The sequence below is a fragment of the Rhea pennata genome, chromosome 3, assembly GCF_028389875.1.
Source record: "Rhea pennata isolate bPtePen1 chromosome 3, bPtePen1.pri, whole genome shotgun sequence".
In the NCBI taxonomy this organism is placed as follows: Eukaryota; Metazoa; Chordata; class Aves; order Rheiformes; family Rheidae; genus Rhea; species Rhea pennata.
The window spans coordinates 121,548,135-121,561,841 of NC_084665.1; the positions used below are offsets into that span (position 1 = coordinate 121,548,135).

At 43.6% G+C, this 13,707-nt stretch overlaps 1 protein-coding gene across 3 annotated transcripts in view; it reads left to right on the forward strand.

Moving 5' to 3' along the window:
* The window catches only part of KLHL29 (kelch like family member 29), a 373,000-nt gene that overhangs the window by 311,059 nt on the left and 48,234 nt on the right, over nt 1–13,707 (forward strand). The window lies entirely within an intron of this gene.

A 13,707-nucleotide genomic window follows, 5' to 3' on the forward strand; every position in this document is an offset into this window, starting at 1 on the left:
CCCCTCTGTTTCTAGCTGATTGATTCTAAACAGTGCATGATAATCTTTTTTTTCCATTACATTGATTTTTCAATTTGTATGCTTCATATATTCGCATAGGAATAAATTGGTACTCTCATATTATTAGTAAGTTAGAGTAGCAAGTAGGGAGAAAAAAATCCATGAGGATAACTTTCATTTTTCTCTCAATCATCAGCAAATTAATACAGCTGCTGATTTTGCCTTGCAGTATTTTCCTGAGCAGACTGAGCCTGGACTGTGCTAAAAAATGGGATTAAAGAATATTTTGCTTGCTTCAAATCCTGTATTTAAATTTTGCCAACTAACACAATAGTGACTGTATTTTATTTCAGGATGGCATATTGGCTGGTATCTCCTTTCAGTGTATTATGTCCTTTTGCACAAAGCTGTTTTTATAATTATGGATATATATTACATTTCTATGATATAACTGTGCTGACTGCCTTATCAATTATTCATAAAAAATATGTTGGCCTAGGAAGCATGTCTTTTCCCCTCTGTAAATCTAATGATTGCTAGCTGTAGCTATGCCAGATCTCTCCTGTCCCCTTTCTTCTGTCTGCTCATTATTATTTAATAGTTAAGGCTACAGTATAGGCTTTTTAGAGTGACAAGGTAAAGAGTTTATAGGGAAAGGAGCTCTTAGAGTCAGTTTATAGAAATCCAGTAACTGACTGGCCAAAGAGTGTCATTTAGATTTGGCTACAAAGATGTCTGTGTGTGCAAAGTCACCAGGCAGCATCTATTTCTAGATGCACAGAGAGGATTATTACTGCTTTATTATTTAATTATCAAATGGAGATATGCTTTAGACATGGCTTAATATGCACTCTTTTAAAAACAAACAAAACAAACTTTTAAAATGCTCTGAAAAGAGACTATATGAAATCAAAATCCTTTATTTCAGCATCTATTGTCTTCAGTGCTCACAGGACACTCACGCACAGGGCAAGAAGAAAGTAGGGAGAGGTTTATCCCATTTGCCAGCTCCATCACTTTTTGCCTTCTCTCACATCGTCAGCAGCAATAAATATTCCAGAGGTCAATTTGTGTCTGCAGTCAGATCTCGTCATCCCAGTTATCTTCCGTATATAGCCTCAGTGGCACACGTGTAACCTTGATGAAGGCTAATGGAGTTGCACAGGTGTATTCAAGGCAAAAATACCTTTATTGCTGATGACGATGCTTAAACAGGGAAAAATCCAGCTTGATGTCTAGTTGAGTTTGCAAAGCTGTCAGATGGGAAAAATAAATACTCATCTGTAAACTAAGCAAATATGTTCTAGAGTCTTTGCAAGATGATAAACCTGGGGCTGTGGGGTAGAATTTCTAAAGACTTGCTCTTTAGAGGATACTGACACTGTAAAGCCTGGCCCTTTCAGAAATCCCATCAAGTCAATGAAAGTCAAGGCACTTAACTTGCAAAAGGCCTCAGTATTTGGTAGAGTAATACCCTTAATAATGCAAAGTCAATATAATTCACAAAGTCAGTATGTTTAAAAACATATCTGGACTCCTCTCCTGGTATTTGTTAACAGCTCCTTTGAGATGGTATTTAAAGTAAAATGTGATTTACGTTGCACTCTTTGTATTAGCATAGAAATCAAAACAAGAAATGGCATTTTTTTTTTAGCTGAAGAATAAAGGAGATCTCTCTATGTTAAATGTACTATAAAGGACATCGAACCAGTATATGCTAGGGTTAAACTCTGTTGCCATTCCAACTGAAGGCAAAAATCGTTTGCCAGAGACATCAATGGGAAGATGATCTAGTCATAAAGATGCTGTATGCATCTGAATAACATGCAGAAAAAAGAATTATATATTTTCAGTGTATTTATCTCATCTGTTCTTTGCCATAGGCTAATTATTCTTAGCCTTATGTTCTGCCATTGATTCCTCTGCATGTTGCACTTGGTACCTGACAGTAAAATAGCAAGTGGTATCTCAAAAGGATAAAAATGAAATGTTCAAAAACAAGTGAGATCATTTATCCCTTCCTCAAAGAACAAAATAGAGACAAAAAGCCTAAGAGAAATAGAGTTATTGCCCATTGTGAGTGAGCCCATTTGAAGACAATTACTCATTGTATTAGTAGGGAAAAATCATGTTGCTTATATTGCACTGTAGTGAAAAGATAATTGGATTTGACTGACCAAACAATTTTAAAATTATTTATTGTTTGGGAAACACAAGGAGAGCACACTCTGAGACCCCTTGGTTTCTCAGAAAAAGGTTAAACCTGCAGTGTGCTGGTCCAGATCCAGAAAAGTTCTTGTTCCATGTGCTTTATCTTAAAATACATGGGCACAGCCCTTCTGAGATTGGGCTAGCCCAGTCCCAAGCCCAAGCTTGAGCTGTCGCCTTGCACTACTCTACCAGAGACAGGTTCACCCGGCGCCGTGGGGCGCTGAGCAGCATGTGAGCTGAGGCTAGAGCCCTACGCTCATCGCCCTCCCAGCGGCAGCTGGCAGTGTAAAACACTCCCCGTCCTTTTCAGTGCAAAGGCATCTGGAAAGGACGAGGTGTACTGGGAAATGTTCCTGTAGTCCGGTCTGCTTTGCTGTGCCCTGTGCTCACGAAAAGAGAAGAGATGAGTGAAGAGGAGGGTTGGGGAAGGATACCCAAAAATGGTTGCAATAACCCCTGGGGCCATGAGGATATTGCTAACAACATCAGGAACAATTCTGTGCAATTTTAAACATCATACAAGAGGAGTGCTAGGTTTCCTTAAGTCTTCTCTTGAAAGTATATTCTTTTTCTGGTGAATACTTAAGCCTGCTTTATGACAGATCTGGGGTAGAGTATTTGCCCTTATACCTGTTTCTTCAGGCACAGAGCCTGTAAACAAGTTAATATACTTAGCCTGGGCTTGGGAAAAGCATGTGGTTGGCAGCTTCTTCGAATCCCAACCCATACAAGGTTACTGCAGTATGGGACTGTGGGAGAAAATAGATATTAAATAGCAGCGGGAATGGGGATCTGTCCCCTAACCAGTATCTGTGTATTTTCAGCACACACTTTAGCTGGCAGCCCAAGCCTGAACTCTTCCCAACTTTGAAAGGGCAGTTGAACTCTGCACTAATCTGAGAGCTGACCAGATTGCTAATGTGGTAATCTGAGGCTGCAGGGTTTTGCCCCTTCTGAGTGTAACAACACCAAAAAAGGGGGCACTGCACCAGAGGTGGTGCCATTCTGCGTGACTTGGGCCTCTAATTTGCATCTATGCTTTAGATACTTAATAAATCAGCCTCCCCAAAGCAAGGATCTAGATTCTAGTACAGGCAAAGACAAGGAGTACTTTGAAGGCTTCCAGAAGGAGATCTTATCCCCTAATTCAGGTATCAGAGTGCAGGCAGGTAGAGGATCTCCCTGGAGTGATCACAGGTGCTTCTTTCTCTCTGCTGGTCAAATAACATTTGGCCCAAGTTTGACATCTAAGGCGGGTTAAGTTTAAAATAGTCATCTAGACTCCTGCTACGGTCAGCAGAGAGAGAAACAGATCCCCTCCGTGAGACAAGTCAGCTCACCATAAAGTAAGCTTCTAAGATATGCGATGAAACAGAGGTCCATCTTCACTATTAATACAGAGAGAGACGAAGTGCCTGGTGTTGCATTGCTTACTGCAGGTGTCCAGCCTCAGCTGGCTGTCCAGGCTTCCTCTGCAGTCATGGAGGAAGGTGGGAACGTCCAGAGGGCAGTGCGTCGCACCTTAGAAGAAGGAGAACTGATTGCCTGCTGGAGGTGCTCGCTCTTCGTTGTCTGTAGAGGAAGGCTAGTCGCCCAGCTGCAGCTGGACACTTAACTTGTGGTTAGCTAAAAGTACATGAACGATTCCTTCCTGAAACTAATGTTTGTCTGAATGGCACATGCATATCCTTATAATATGTACATAGAGTTTAGAAGCAGGTCAAGATCTGTCTGAAACGTATCCCGTATGCCCCTCTCCCAGAACTCAAATTTTCCATTTTCCTATTTAGGCCAGTCCTGTAGTTGCAGCTCCTTGGTTTGAGGAAGGAGAGAAATGAGCTCAGTGGGATCGTATCTACCCTAGAAGAAAGAGGTGGAATATGTGTGCGTTCATGAAGGAAGGAAGCAGTGGAAAATCCCATGAGGAGACATCCTTTTTTTCCAAATGTATTTGGGATAGACAAGCGCAGCTGCTGGGCTAAAGGAATGTCAGATATTTGTGTAACAATGTGAGTTTCACCAGAACATTTTAATTTGGTGCTTTCTCCATAATCCAATCCAGAGTGCTGGAAACTGTACCAAATGTGTCATTAATAATAGGAAGTGCTTGACATAAAAGTCTCTTCTTGGCCCGAATGCTGACTTTTATAAGCAGACCTCAGTTTTCCTTCTCCATGGCCAGTTACTAAAGTCACTCAAATCCCATCCTGTGACCTTTATCAAGATTGGCTTTTAATGATGCTTTCTAACTTTGAAGCCACCATGGCTGGCTAATTCCAGTAGCACCGAGCTGTAAGACATACACGGAGAGATCCAGCCATAAAGCAAACAGCTTTGATGCGGTGTAATCCGGCAATGCTGTGTTCTGCCTTCCTTTCCTAAAGAGCAGAGCGAGTTCATGGCCAAATTGCTTTTCCAGGGTGCCTTGCCTCTTTTTGCAAGTATTTAGGGTTTGGGTATTTTTTTTTTCCCTTTCTGTAAAATAAAAGAGGATGCAATCCTCTTTTAAAGCTTGAAGTTAGGGCAGGAAGGCAGGAGAAGTAAAGCAGTTAGGGTGAGAGGGTCACATTTCTTTTGCTTTACACCCACACCGAAGCCAGAGATGTCATTCTGCATTTTGCACCACTGTGAAGAGAGGGAACATTTGGACGCAAGACAGAGAAACCTGCCTCTATCCATCTGAAACAGCCTGACAAAACTGCAAAAGCATTTAGGTGTCTGGAAAACAGACTGTCTGGTTTGTGTTTACGTTGTAAAAAGCCCAAAATGAGAAATAGCAGATGAAAGAAAAATCTACTCTTAGTGACCCCTTCATGTTTTCCTGCTTATTAAGAACCTTGCTTTTAACACCAGTGGAGGAGTAGGCAGCGTTTCTACATCTGCATTCTTCAGTGCCGTTGTAAAACAGAATAAATCTGGAAACAAATTATTATATTTCTTTGAAAACAGAGAAGTGGGGAGTTAAAAATACGATGTTTGTTCCAGGTGCCAGTAGAGGTATATTGCACACAGGCAGCATGAGCCGTTTCTGCTAAACTATTTAAAGGGGTCTAGGAGAACGGGAGGCTGCACGAGGGCATAAAATATTCTGTTCCCTTCGCTGCCGGGGCGGAGGTGTGAATTATGCTAGGGGTGACATTTTCTCTTAAATAGGGAACTCCAAATTGCTGTGGGTTGGACATGAAATGCTGGCACGAGAAGCAGCTCGCAGCTTTCTGGGGCCCCTTGCCTGCGAGGGCGCAGGGCTCCCACCCCACGTTGCAGCGCTGGCTGCTCGCGCTCAAATTTTGCAGCTGCCGGGGCCTGGAAAACATGTTTTCAGCAAGCAAAAATGTCCAGGCTTCTCCATAAACCAGCCGCTGGTTGCAAATATTTCGCCGCGCGCCGAGCTGCAGGGTTGAGGACCGCGGCGGCGGGCGGCCCAGCCGGGCTGGGGGCAGCGGGGCTTGCGCTGGATGTCACCTCTGACTTGGCGGATGGCCCGGCGAGGGGCACCGAAGGGGCGGGCTCCTCCTCGAGCCCGGAGGTACAGCGCAGAAACTCAGCCCCGGCTTCGCGACGGTGGCCGCCTGCCGAGGCGCCGTGCAGAGTCGCGCTGACGGCGTCCCTGTTTGCTGTATTCGGGCTTCTCCCGCCCGTGATTTCCAAACCAAACTGCAGATCTCGGCGGTCTTATCCGAGGACTGACAGACTAATCGCCTCGGAGCGCTCGCCCCGGCTCGACCCGTCTGCGAGCCGCGCTGCCGCCCCACGGCCGCTCCGAAGGTGCCGGTTCGCGTGAGCCACCTACACGCACGGCTCCCAGCGGCCTGACTGTCCTGAAATCCGGGGGCGAAAGGGAGCAGTTATCTAACAAGGCCCAGCTAAAACTAAGTGGATCAAAGAGAGGGGAACAAAACAACTTGCACGAGTCGCGGTGCTCCTGAAAGCTGTCATTTTGGGCCACTTCCAAAAGCTGGTCTTGCCCTAAAATGAGGGTAATCAAATCTCAGGCTGCTCAGTGCCAGCAGGTAGCTCCGGGGATCAGCAGTTCATTTCCTTTTATTTAAATCATCAAGGATTAGCTGCTGCTGGATCGGGACGATAGATCTGAATTAATACGCCAGGGTTATGATCATATCAGATCGTGATCCTGTCTTTTTGCCTGGGTAGCGCCGAGCTTTGATGATTTAAGGACTCGGAGCAGTTCTGCGGGCTGGCGTGGTGCGGGATTGATGGGCTGAGCCAGCCAGCGCCGCCAGGAGAGGAGCGACCTGCCCTTCCCCGTGTGCATCGCAGCCGCAGGTTACGCGGCGGAGCGCTTTTTATTCCTGTCCCAAGCCCAGGCTGCCGCTACGCGTATTAGAGAAATACTCCAGCAACATCCCGTAACAGAGCGACGAAGAACCGGTGCCTTACAAAATTAATTCTAGTTACTGAAGTGCTGATTGGGGTCTTTGGGTGCTACCATAATCATAGTAGTAGTTATAAATAATAATAATTGTGGTCATCATTATTTTATTATTGTTTCCCCTCTAGACATTGCAGCGATGAGAAGGAGCCTTGGATAGACTTACCTAGATAATTACTTGTATAAATTTCACCACATTCGTAATAAACAGATTTATTATCCGCATAATACTGGCTCTCTGCTAAGCTATTTTTTGAGGATGCAATAATATCATTAAAACAAATCAGATATGAGTTAGTTAAGGGGGTGAGCTTTAAATTTGACGAGAGAAGGATTTTGTTTATTCTGTCATTTTATTTTAAATCTTCCTTCCCGCCTAATCCCCCAAAGCCTGCTTGCATCTTTTATTTCCCTTTAACAAACAGTAGTTCTCACCTCAGGTTATTTTGCCACGTTTTTGCCGAAGCAGGCTGCCAGAGATGCTTGCAAGCAAGCAAGCTCCCTCACCGTCAGTAAGGTGGCCCAGGTTTTTATTTCTCCACCTGCATCTTGCGAGCTCCGGGACTGGGTCCTGCCTTTGGGTAGCAGTAAGACGAGATACGAGATACGTTTTGCAGAGCACAGAAGAGAGCAGATATCTTTCATTTGCTTGGCTTTGTCCTGGCCGCGATGTTTGTTAAACAAAGCATTTGCTGTTAATCCCCTTGGCTGGCGATGATCATTTATTGATGGTGAATTAGCCCAAACTGCTAGGGCAGGCGCAAGTTCGCGCTGTGGTTTTCCCTAATTTTGTACCAGTAGAGCAGGTTCCAGCTGACAGCATTTGACCCCAGTAAGTTAAACTGATCTTGCCAAATTTGGGTTGTCTGGTATGGGAAACGTTACTTGTATCAGCATCCTCATAAAAAAGCGAGCAAATGGATTTGTTGGTCAGGTAAATTTTTGTGACAAATTTGCAAGCCTGTGTTTAAACAATGTAATTTATTTAATCTTGTGATTTTACTAGTCCTTTACCATAATCATACAATAGCATCATTACACTACATGTTTTCTTCTCTCTTGAGACAGATGGATAGTGGCTGAGGCTCAAAGATAATATTTATCTACAAGATAGTAAAACGAAGGCAGAGATTTGAAAGTTAATACATTCAGAGCTGATAAAATAATTCCAAAGGAGAAGGTATAGGGTATAATTTATTTTTTTAAATCCCGTTTAACAGAACATTCAGTGCCTTATGACATACATATTGCGATGATGGTGCTCTATAAATGTCCCTTGTTGTCATCATTTACATGATTGATCACCTTGCAGCTGCATAAACTTGAATAACTCAGTAAATAACCTGTTACTGCAGTACGGGTATACATCTTGGGGTGTGTGCTGTAGAAGTGCATGTTGGTGTGTTCGTGCATCTCTGCATTTATACCTCATGAGCTTGTAATTAACGGGGTGATAGATCAAGCTCTAAGGTGTGAAAAGGCGCTTTCCCTGTCGAGTACGATGTCTGCTCTGTTCTCAGCTGGAGGTTGGCTATAATGCAACTAAGTTTCTCTGTGGCTTCTCCCCAGATAAATAAACATGCGGTTTCTGGGCCATTTAATAACTTTGATGATGATGAAAAATCAAATGGTGGCCAGTTAAGCTGTAGTAACGCAACACACTCTTCTTTGCCTGGAGTTTCAGTGCCTTGAGGATTATGTTCCACAGTAAACAAGAGATTTGGTCTAAATTGTGTAGACTTGAACAGGAGTTTTTAATGAATATATATCTCACAGACTCTTAAGCCTCATGAGAAGCTGCCAATTCCAGTCTGGAGTCCTTTCGTCAGTAATCAAAGTAATTTGAGTGAAGTAAAAAGAAGTAGCTTCTTCCCTTCTCTTAAGTGCTTCCTCCTACATAAAAATCTTGGCTTTCCTGTTTTCTGTAGACCAGCACGGTGTTCGTGAAACAAAGCAATTTAATTTGGACCGAAGCCTCCGGAGGGGCTTTGCTCCCTGTGGGGAGGGAGCAGCCCCAAACATGGGTCAGGATGCGCAGCAAGGGGCAGCCCGGCGCCAAGCCGTAGCCTCCCGGCAGCTCGTGCCCGTCCTTTCGGCGGAGGGTGTTCAGTGTGTGCAGCCACAACATGCCGTGATTTGGGTCGGGGCCTAAGGAATAGTCAGAGCAGTGCAAAACTTAAACGTACCTCATACCTTTGAGCCTGGGTAGGGAGTCGTACGGCTCCAGTTGTGAATAGGTGTCATGAACTGTGCTAGTCGCCCCGGGCCGGGAGGAAGCCGCAGCAGCTGTTCCCCGGCGCAAACGGGCGCTTACATCGAACGGTTCACATTTTTCATGTTTATCCCATGCAGTTGTCTCCATTTTGAACATCCAGAATTTGTTTTGACTTGGAGACTCTAGGCTGTGAACGGAGGGGTGCCTGGCAGCTGGACCCCGCAGAGGTAGCTCCTCGCGTCGGGGCGAGGATTGAGCGCGGCTGTAGCCAAGCCATTAGTCAATCACGATAGTGCTGCGAGCCGGATGAAGGCAGCCTAGGCAAACCGTGGGGAACGTCGGAATTAGAGGTGGCGGCGTTGTCCATAAATTGACAAATTGAAATGCTGGCAGCGTTTCACTTACGCAGCTATTTTAGCCCAGCTCTAAATGCTGTTTTGCAGCTCTAAGCATCTCACTAGTAACTGCTGGGAACTGAATCACGCTGAAGTTCTGTTAAATGAACGTGTCGATAAGAATAATGCAGTGCAAAGGCATAGATGTACCCATCTATATTTATAACTCAAGACGCGGAAAACTCGGTTGCATCTCTCCTAAGCATGAGCCTCAATTCTTGTCTATGCGTGTTGTATGTATGGAAATAATGTTGAAGGACAAATGAACACCACAGACATAAAGGGCTCAACTTTTTTCGTGAGATAGTCTTGCAGATGAGGCTTGGGAGATTTTCTTTACTTCTGTCAGGATTTAAACATTTTAGCTCCTTTTTCATGCCTTAATTAAAGAAAGGGACGCTAGGTTTGTTTTGTCATTCGAGCTACCTTCTGCTTTCAAAGACTCCCGGTGCCGTTGTCCTCTCCAGTTTGAGCAATTAAGTGGAAAGATAAGTAGCCAGAATATGCTCAGAGGCTTTGGCTGTGTTTTATTAGACCTAATTATGTCAGAAAATGCAAAACTATTTTTCAGCAACTCCGCCGTACCCATTCAGGGTGTATGTGTGCTTCCTGCTTATCTGTTGGTTCTGTTCTGCTTGCACATTGCCCAGGTCTATCACCTGGCTGGGGAAAGACATGATTTGTAAATCTGAAAGAATTCCCCAACAGCTACCATAAAATTAAGCTGTTAAAGAACTCTTGTAGCTTGTTCAAATGTAGACCTAAACAAACCTCTTTGCTGTTTAGCCCAAGATAAATCTTTTAAAACTCCTGCTCTAAATCACTTCCTAATTTTAATGAGTTTATATATCAGCCTTTGCCAGATTTTTGCTCTAGCCATTCTCAAAGATTACAGCAATGATAAAGTAAGGACTAAAATTGTTTATTACATATTATTCTCTGGAAGCAAACTTTTCCCCCCAGAGGCTGTTGGGAGAGTTATTGATTTTCTGCCACCAAGCGAAACGTGTGACCTTTATAATATGAGCAATGATTAGAAGGCCAATAAAATGACATCATTCCGTTTAAACTCTGGAGTTCGCACAGCAAATAACAAAATGTGCCACATTTAATGATGTCCAGGGGCAGTAAGTATACATTGCCTGGTTTCAAGTGAGACTGAAACACCAAGCAGACTGGCTGTCGGCTCCCCAAAATGCCCTGGGTTTTGCCAGAGATGTGGGACGAGGAGTAGAGACCAGGTAGAGCTATAGCCCTTCACAGCTGATAAGGGAAGTCAATAGAAATTGGAGGTTTGGCATTTCTGGGAACAGGCTTTTCCAAATGTTTTGCATCTACCGGCACTGCAGACCAAACCCCTGATGATTTAAGTCACGTAAGATCAGATATTTGGAGTCCAGCTCTATACATGCATACATACTTTCCCCAATTGACTGTATATGCCTTTCTGATAGAACAGAATATTCTATTCTAAATAGAATAATTTAGAATTTAGAAAAATTTCTAAATCAAATAAATCCCGTTATTGTAATGTAGCTTTAGCCAATTTGCTGCAGTTGCTCTAGAGTAACTGGGAGATCAGACATGTTCTAAGTATATGAAGTATAACTGCACAGAGATTATGATTTTATAATGCATATTAAACAAGGAGTGTAGAAAACTGTTTCAGTGAGGCTGAGAAAGGGATTCCACAACCTGATTTACTGAAATCATTTCAGAAAAGAAATTTATGGAATTTCTGTGTTTCCCACTTCAATCACGTAAGTCTGTTTCCACACTTTTTTTTTTCCCCCTCTGTTCCATCAATACTCATTTTTGACCCATTAGGACCTGTTTCAGCCAGGTCTCCAGCCCCTGAGCATTTACTGCCTTAGAAGCCCAAGCAAAACTGCGCAGTCCTCTCAGACCATCACAGAGGAAAGCACAGGGACAATTCTCTCTCCCATTTCTGGCTCGCTGTGTAATATCAATAATCTCAGTAGCTTTGTATTATATTTGCTGTAAGTGGCTCTAGTGATTGATTAAACACCTTAGCTTTTCTTTGGCGTTTAATCAATTGCAGCAGCAGTTTATTGCTTGGTGTATTACAAAGTGAAAGAGATTATTACTTAATTATTCTGAAAAAATAGCAGCTTGCAGTTGTTGCTAACATCGGGACGTGTCTGCTGGGCTGTGGGTGCCGTGTCATGTTTTGCTCTACGCCGGCTCCCGACCTCTCGGGGGGATTCCCGCGATCGCCGCTGCCCCGTCACGTGCAGTCGTTCCCACGGCCGTCGCCAGCGCGGAGGAATTAGCGCCGTATGAATAATTGCTCACGGTGGGGCTTCACAGCCTGCAAAGAGCCTGAGTCTCTCGCTTGCTGAGAACCTCCAAGTTTCACTTAAATTATTAGGCAAAGCCTTTATTACTCAAGCCTGCGTGAGCGTGAACTCGCTGTCAGGTAGTAACCGCTTACCGGAGGCAACCCAGCACGGAGCACGTCCGTAGCAGGCGATAGCCCTGGGTGCAGCACCAGATGTGCACGCCACTGGAGATAAATCAGACGCGGGGATGAGGGCGAGCGAAGGAAAACAACATTTTGTGACATCCTCTCGAGCATCTAGGAAATGGCGACTCCTCTGGTGTCGCACCGGAGGTTTTGTGCCTGGAGTGCAGAGTCAAATCTGTGTGCGAGAAAAGCAAGTGCAGAAAGACAAGGATTGAGGGTAGCGTACGCACGGTTGCGTGCTGGGATACCACAAGTACCACAATCAATACATATTCTTTTTTCTGCTTGTGGAAAAGTGTCTGACCCAACAGCATGCCCGTGCAAAGGGACAGGTCAATATTTAGGGAAAAAAAAGGGGGAGTTCAATGCCTTGCTTTGCCTTTCTGTATGCATGACTTCCTGTATGACCACAGGCAAGTCTCTTGGTCTCCCTGTGCCTCAGTTTCCCTTTTGGGAATGGGAGTAACAGTTGTTTGCTACCTTAGAGAAGCAGATGAAATTAAGGACTACTAGCTGCTCCTTCATTATGGTAATCGAGATTATATAAATACTTTAAATAGCTAAATAAAACCTCTTTAAGGCCTTGATCCACCAAAGACTCATGTTAAGTACAAACAGAGCCCTTGACTTGAACAGAGCTGGTAGATGGAAGATCAGTGACAAAGCATCCACTGGAAAATTACGGAAAAATGTGTTTCCCCAAACTATTTTAGGGATTATTAGAGAGGTGGGTGATTCGTTCATAATTTTTTGTAAGGGAACATCATTGAGCCTCGTATGTTGTTTCCTCCTGCTCCGTTGCGGCAATAGAGATCTGACCATCACCTTTCTAGGCAGCTTTGTGAATCCAAGGGGTTGGGATTGCTCTTGCTCATGTTTAACGCTCGCATAGCCCATGAATAGTGATACGTTGGTCAGTCCCTGGCAGTCATACAGAATGCTCTGGTGGTTTCGTGTCAATCATGCAATGGCTTTTACACGTGCTTGAGCAGAACTGGAGCAAGCAGGCGTTGACTGCTCAGTGCATAGGAGAAGCTCATGTTTCTTTGAGAAGGTGCTGGATGGTCCTAACCATTAAAAGAGTTTATTTTCTTACTCCAACAGATTTCCCCTCCCCTCCTTGACCTTACCAAATTTATTATCGTTTTTGTCTTTCAGGTGTAACCTGCCTTTAGTGTTGCAGACACATCAGCCAACCATGCATTAGGAACTGGGCCCTTTTTTCAATTCAGTATGATTTTTTTTTGTCCAATAATTTCACAAGCACTAATCCACACTTCAAATGCAGGAGATACTTTGATCCCCAAATTGCTCAGCACTTCAAGCAGGAAAAACCGTAGGCCACAGTCATGAAACTCCTAGAGGATGGCTGCTGGCTTCCTGTGGCAGAGCTGGTTGTTGTTTTCCCCCCTCTCCCTTCTTTGCTCTAACCATTTTGTCTGTCTATCTTGTCTTGTATTCAGTTTTCAAAGCAATTGCCATGAGGGGCTTCCTTTTTTTAGCGCCTAAAAGGGAACAATAGATTTTTAGGATAAGTATCTATATTTTTGTATGGCTGTGTGTATATATATAGATCATATATATCATATATATACTTTAAAGTAACATGCTGAGAAGTCCAAGCCAAACAGAAATTAATATTTATTATTGTTATTTCTGATGAAAAGGTCTTAAAATGTATCCTTAAATGCACATGACATTTAAAATTACTCTAGTCTGGATTCCTGAAAAACTAGATGACCTTTTCTCTTGAAATTGAAGAGGTTTTTTCTTTAAAAGTTTTATTACACACAGACAATGAGATGTTAACCAAGATGTTAAAATGTATTGTTTCCCTTTGAAAGCTAATCCTGTTCCCCATTTTCATTAATGTTGGCTCATTCTTTTTTCTTTTTCTTTCTTTCCTTTTCTTTTGCAACTGTTTTTGCATGAAAATGCAAAGTAGCAATGAACAGATTTTTCGTAAGACTTGCTTTAAGACTCTTCTCTTTCAGATCCAGTTAAAGTC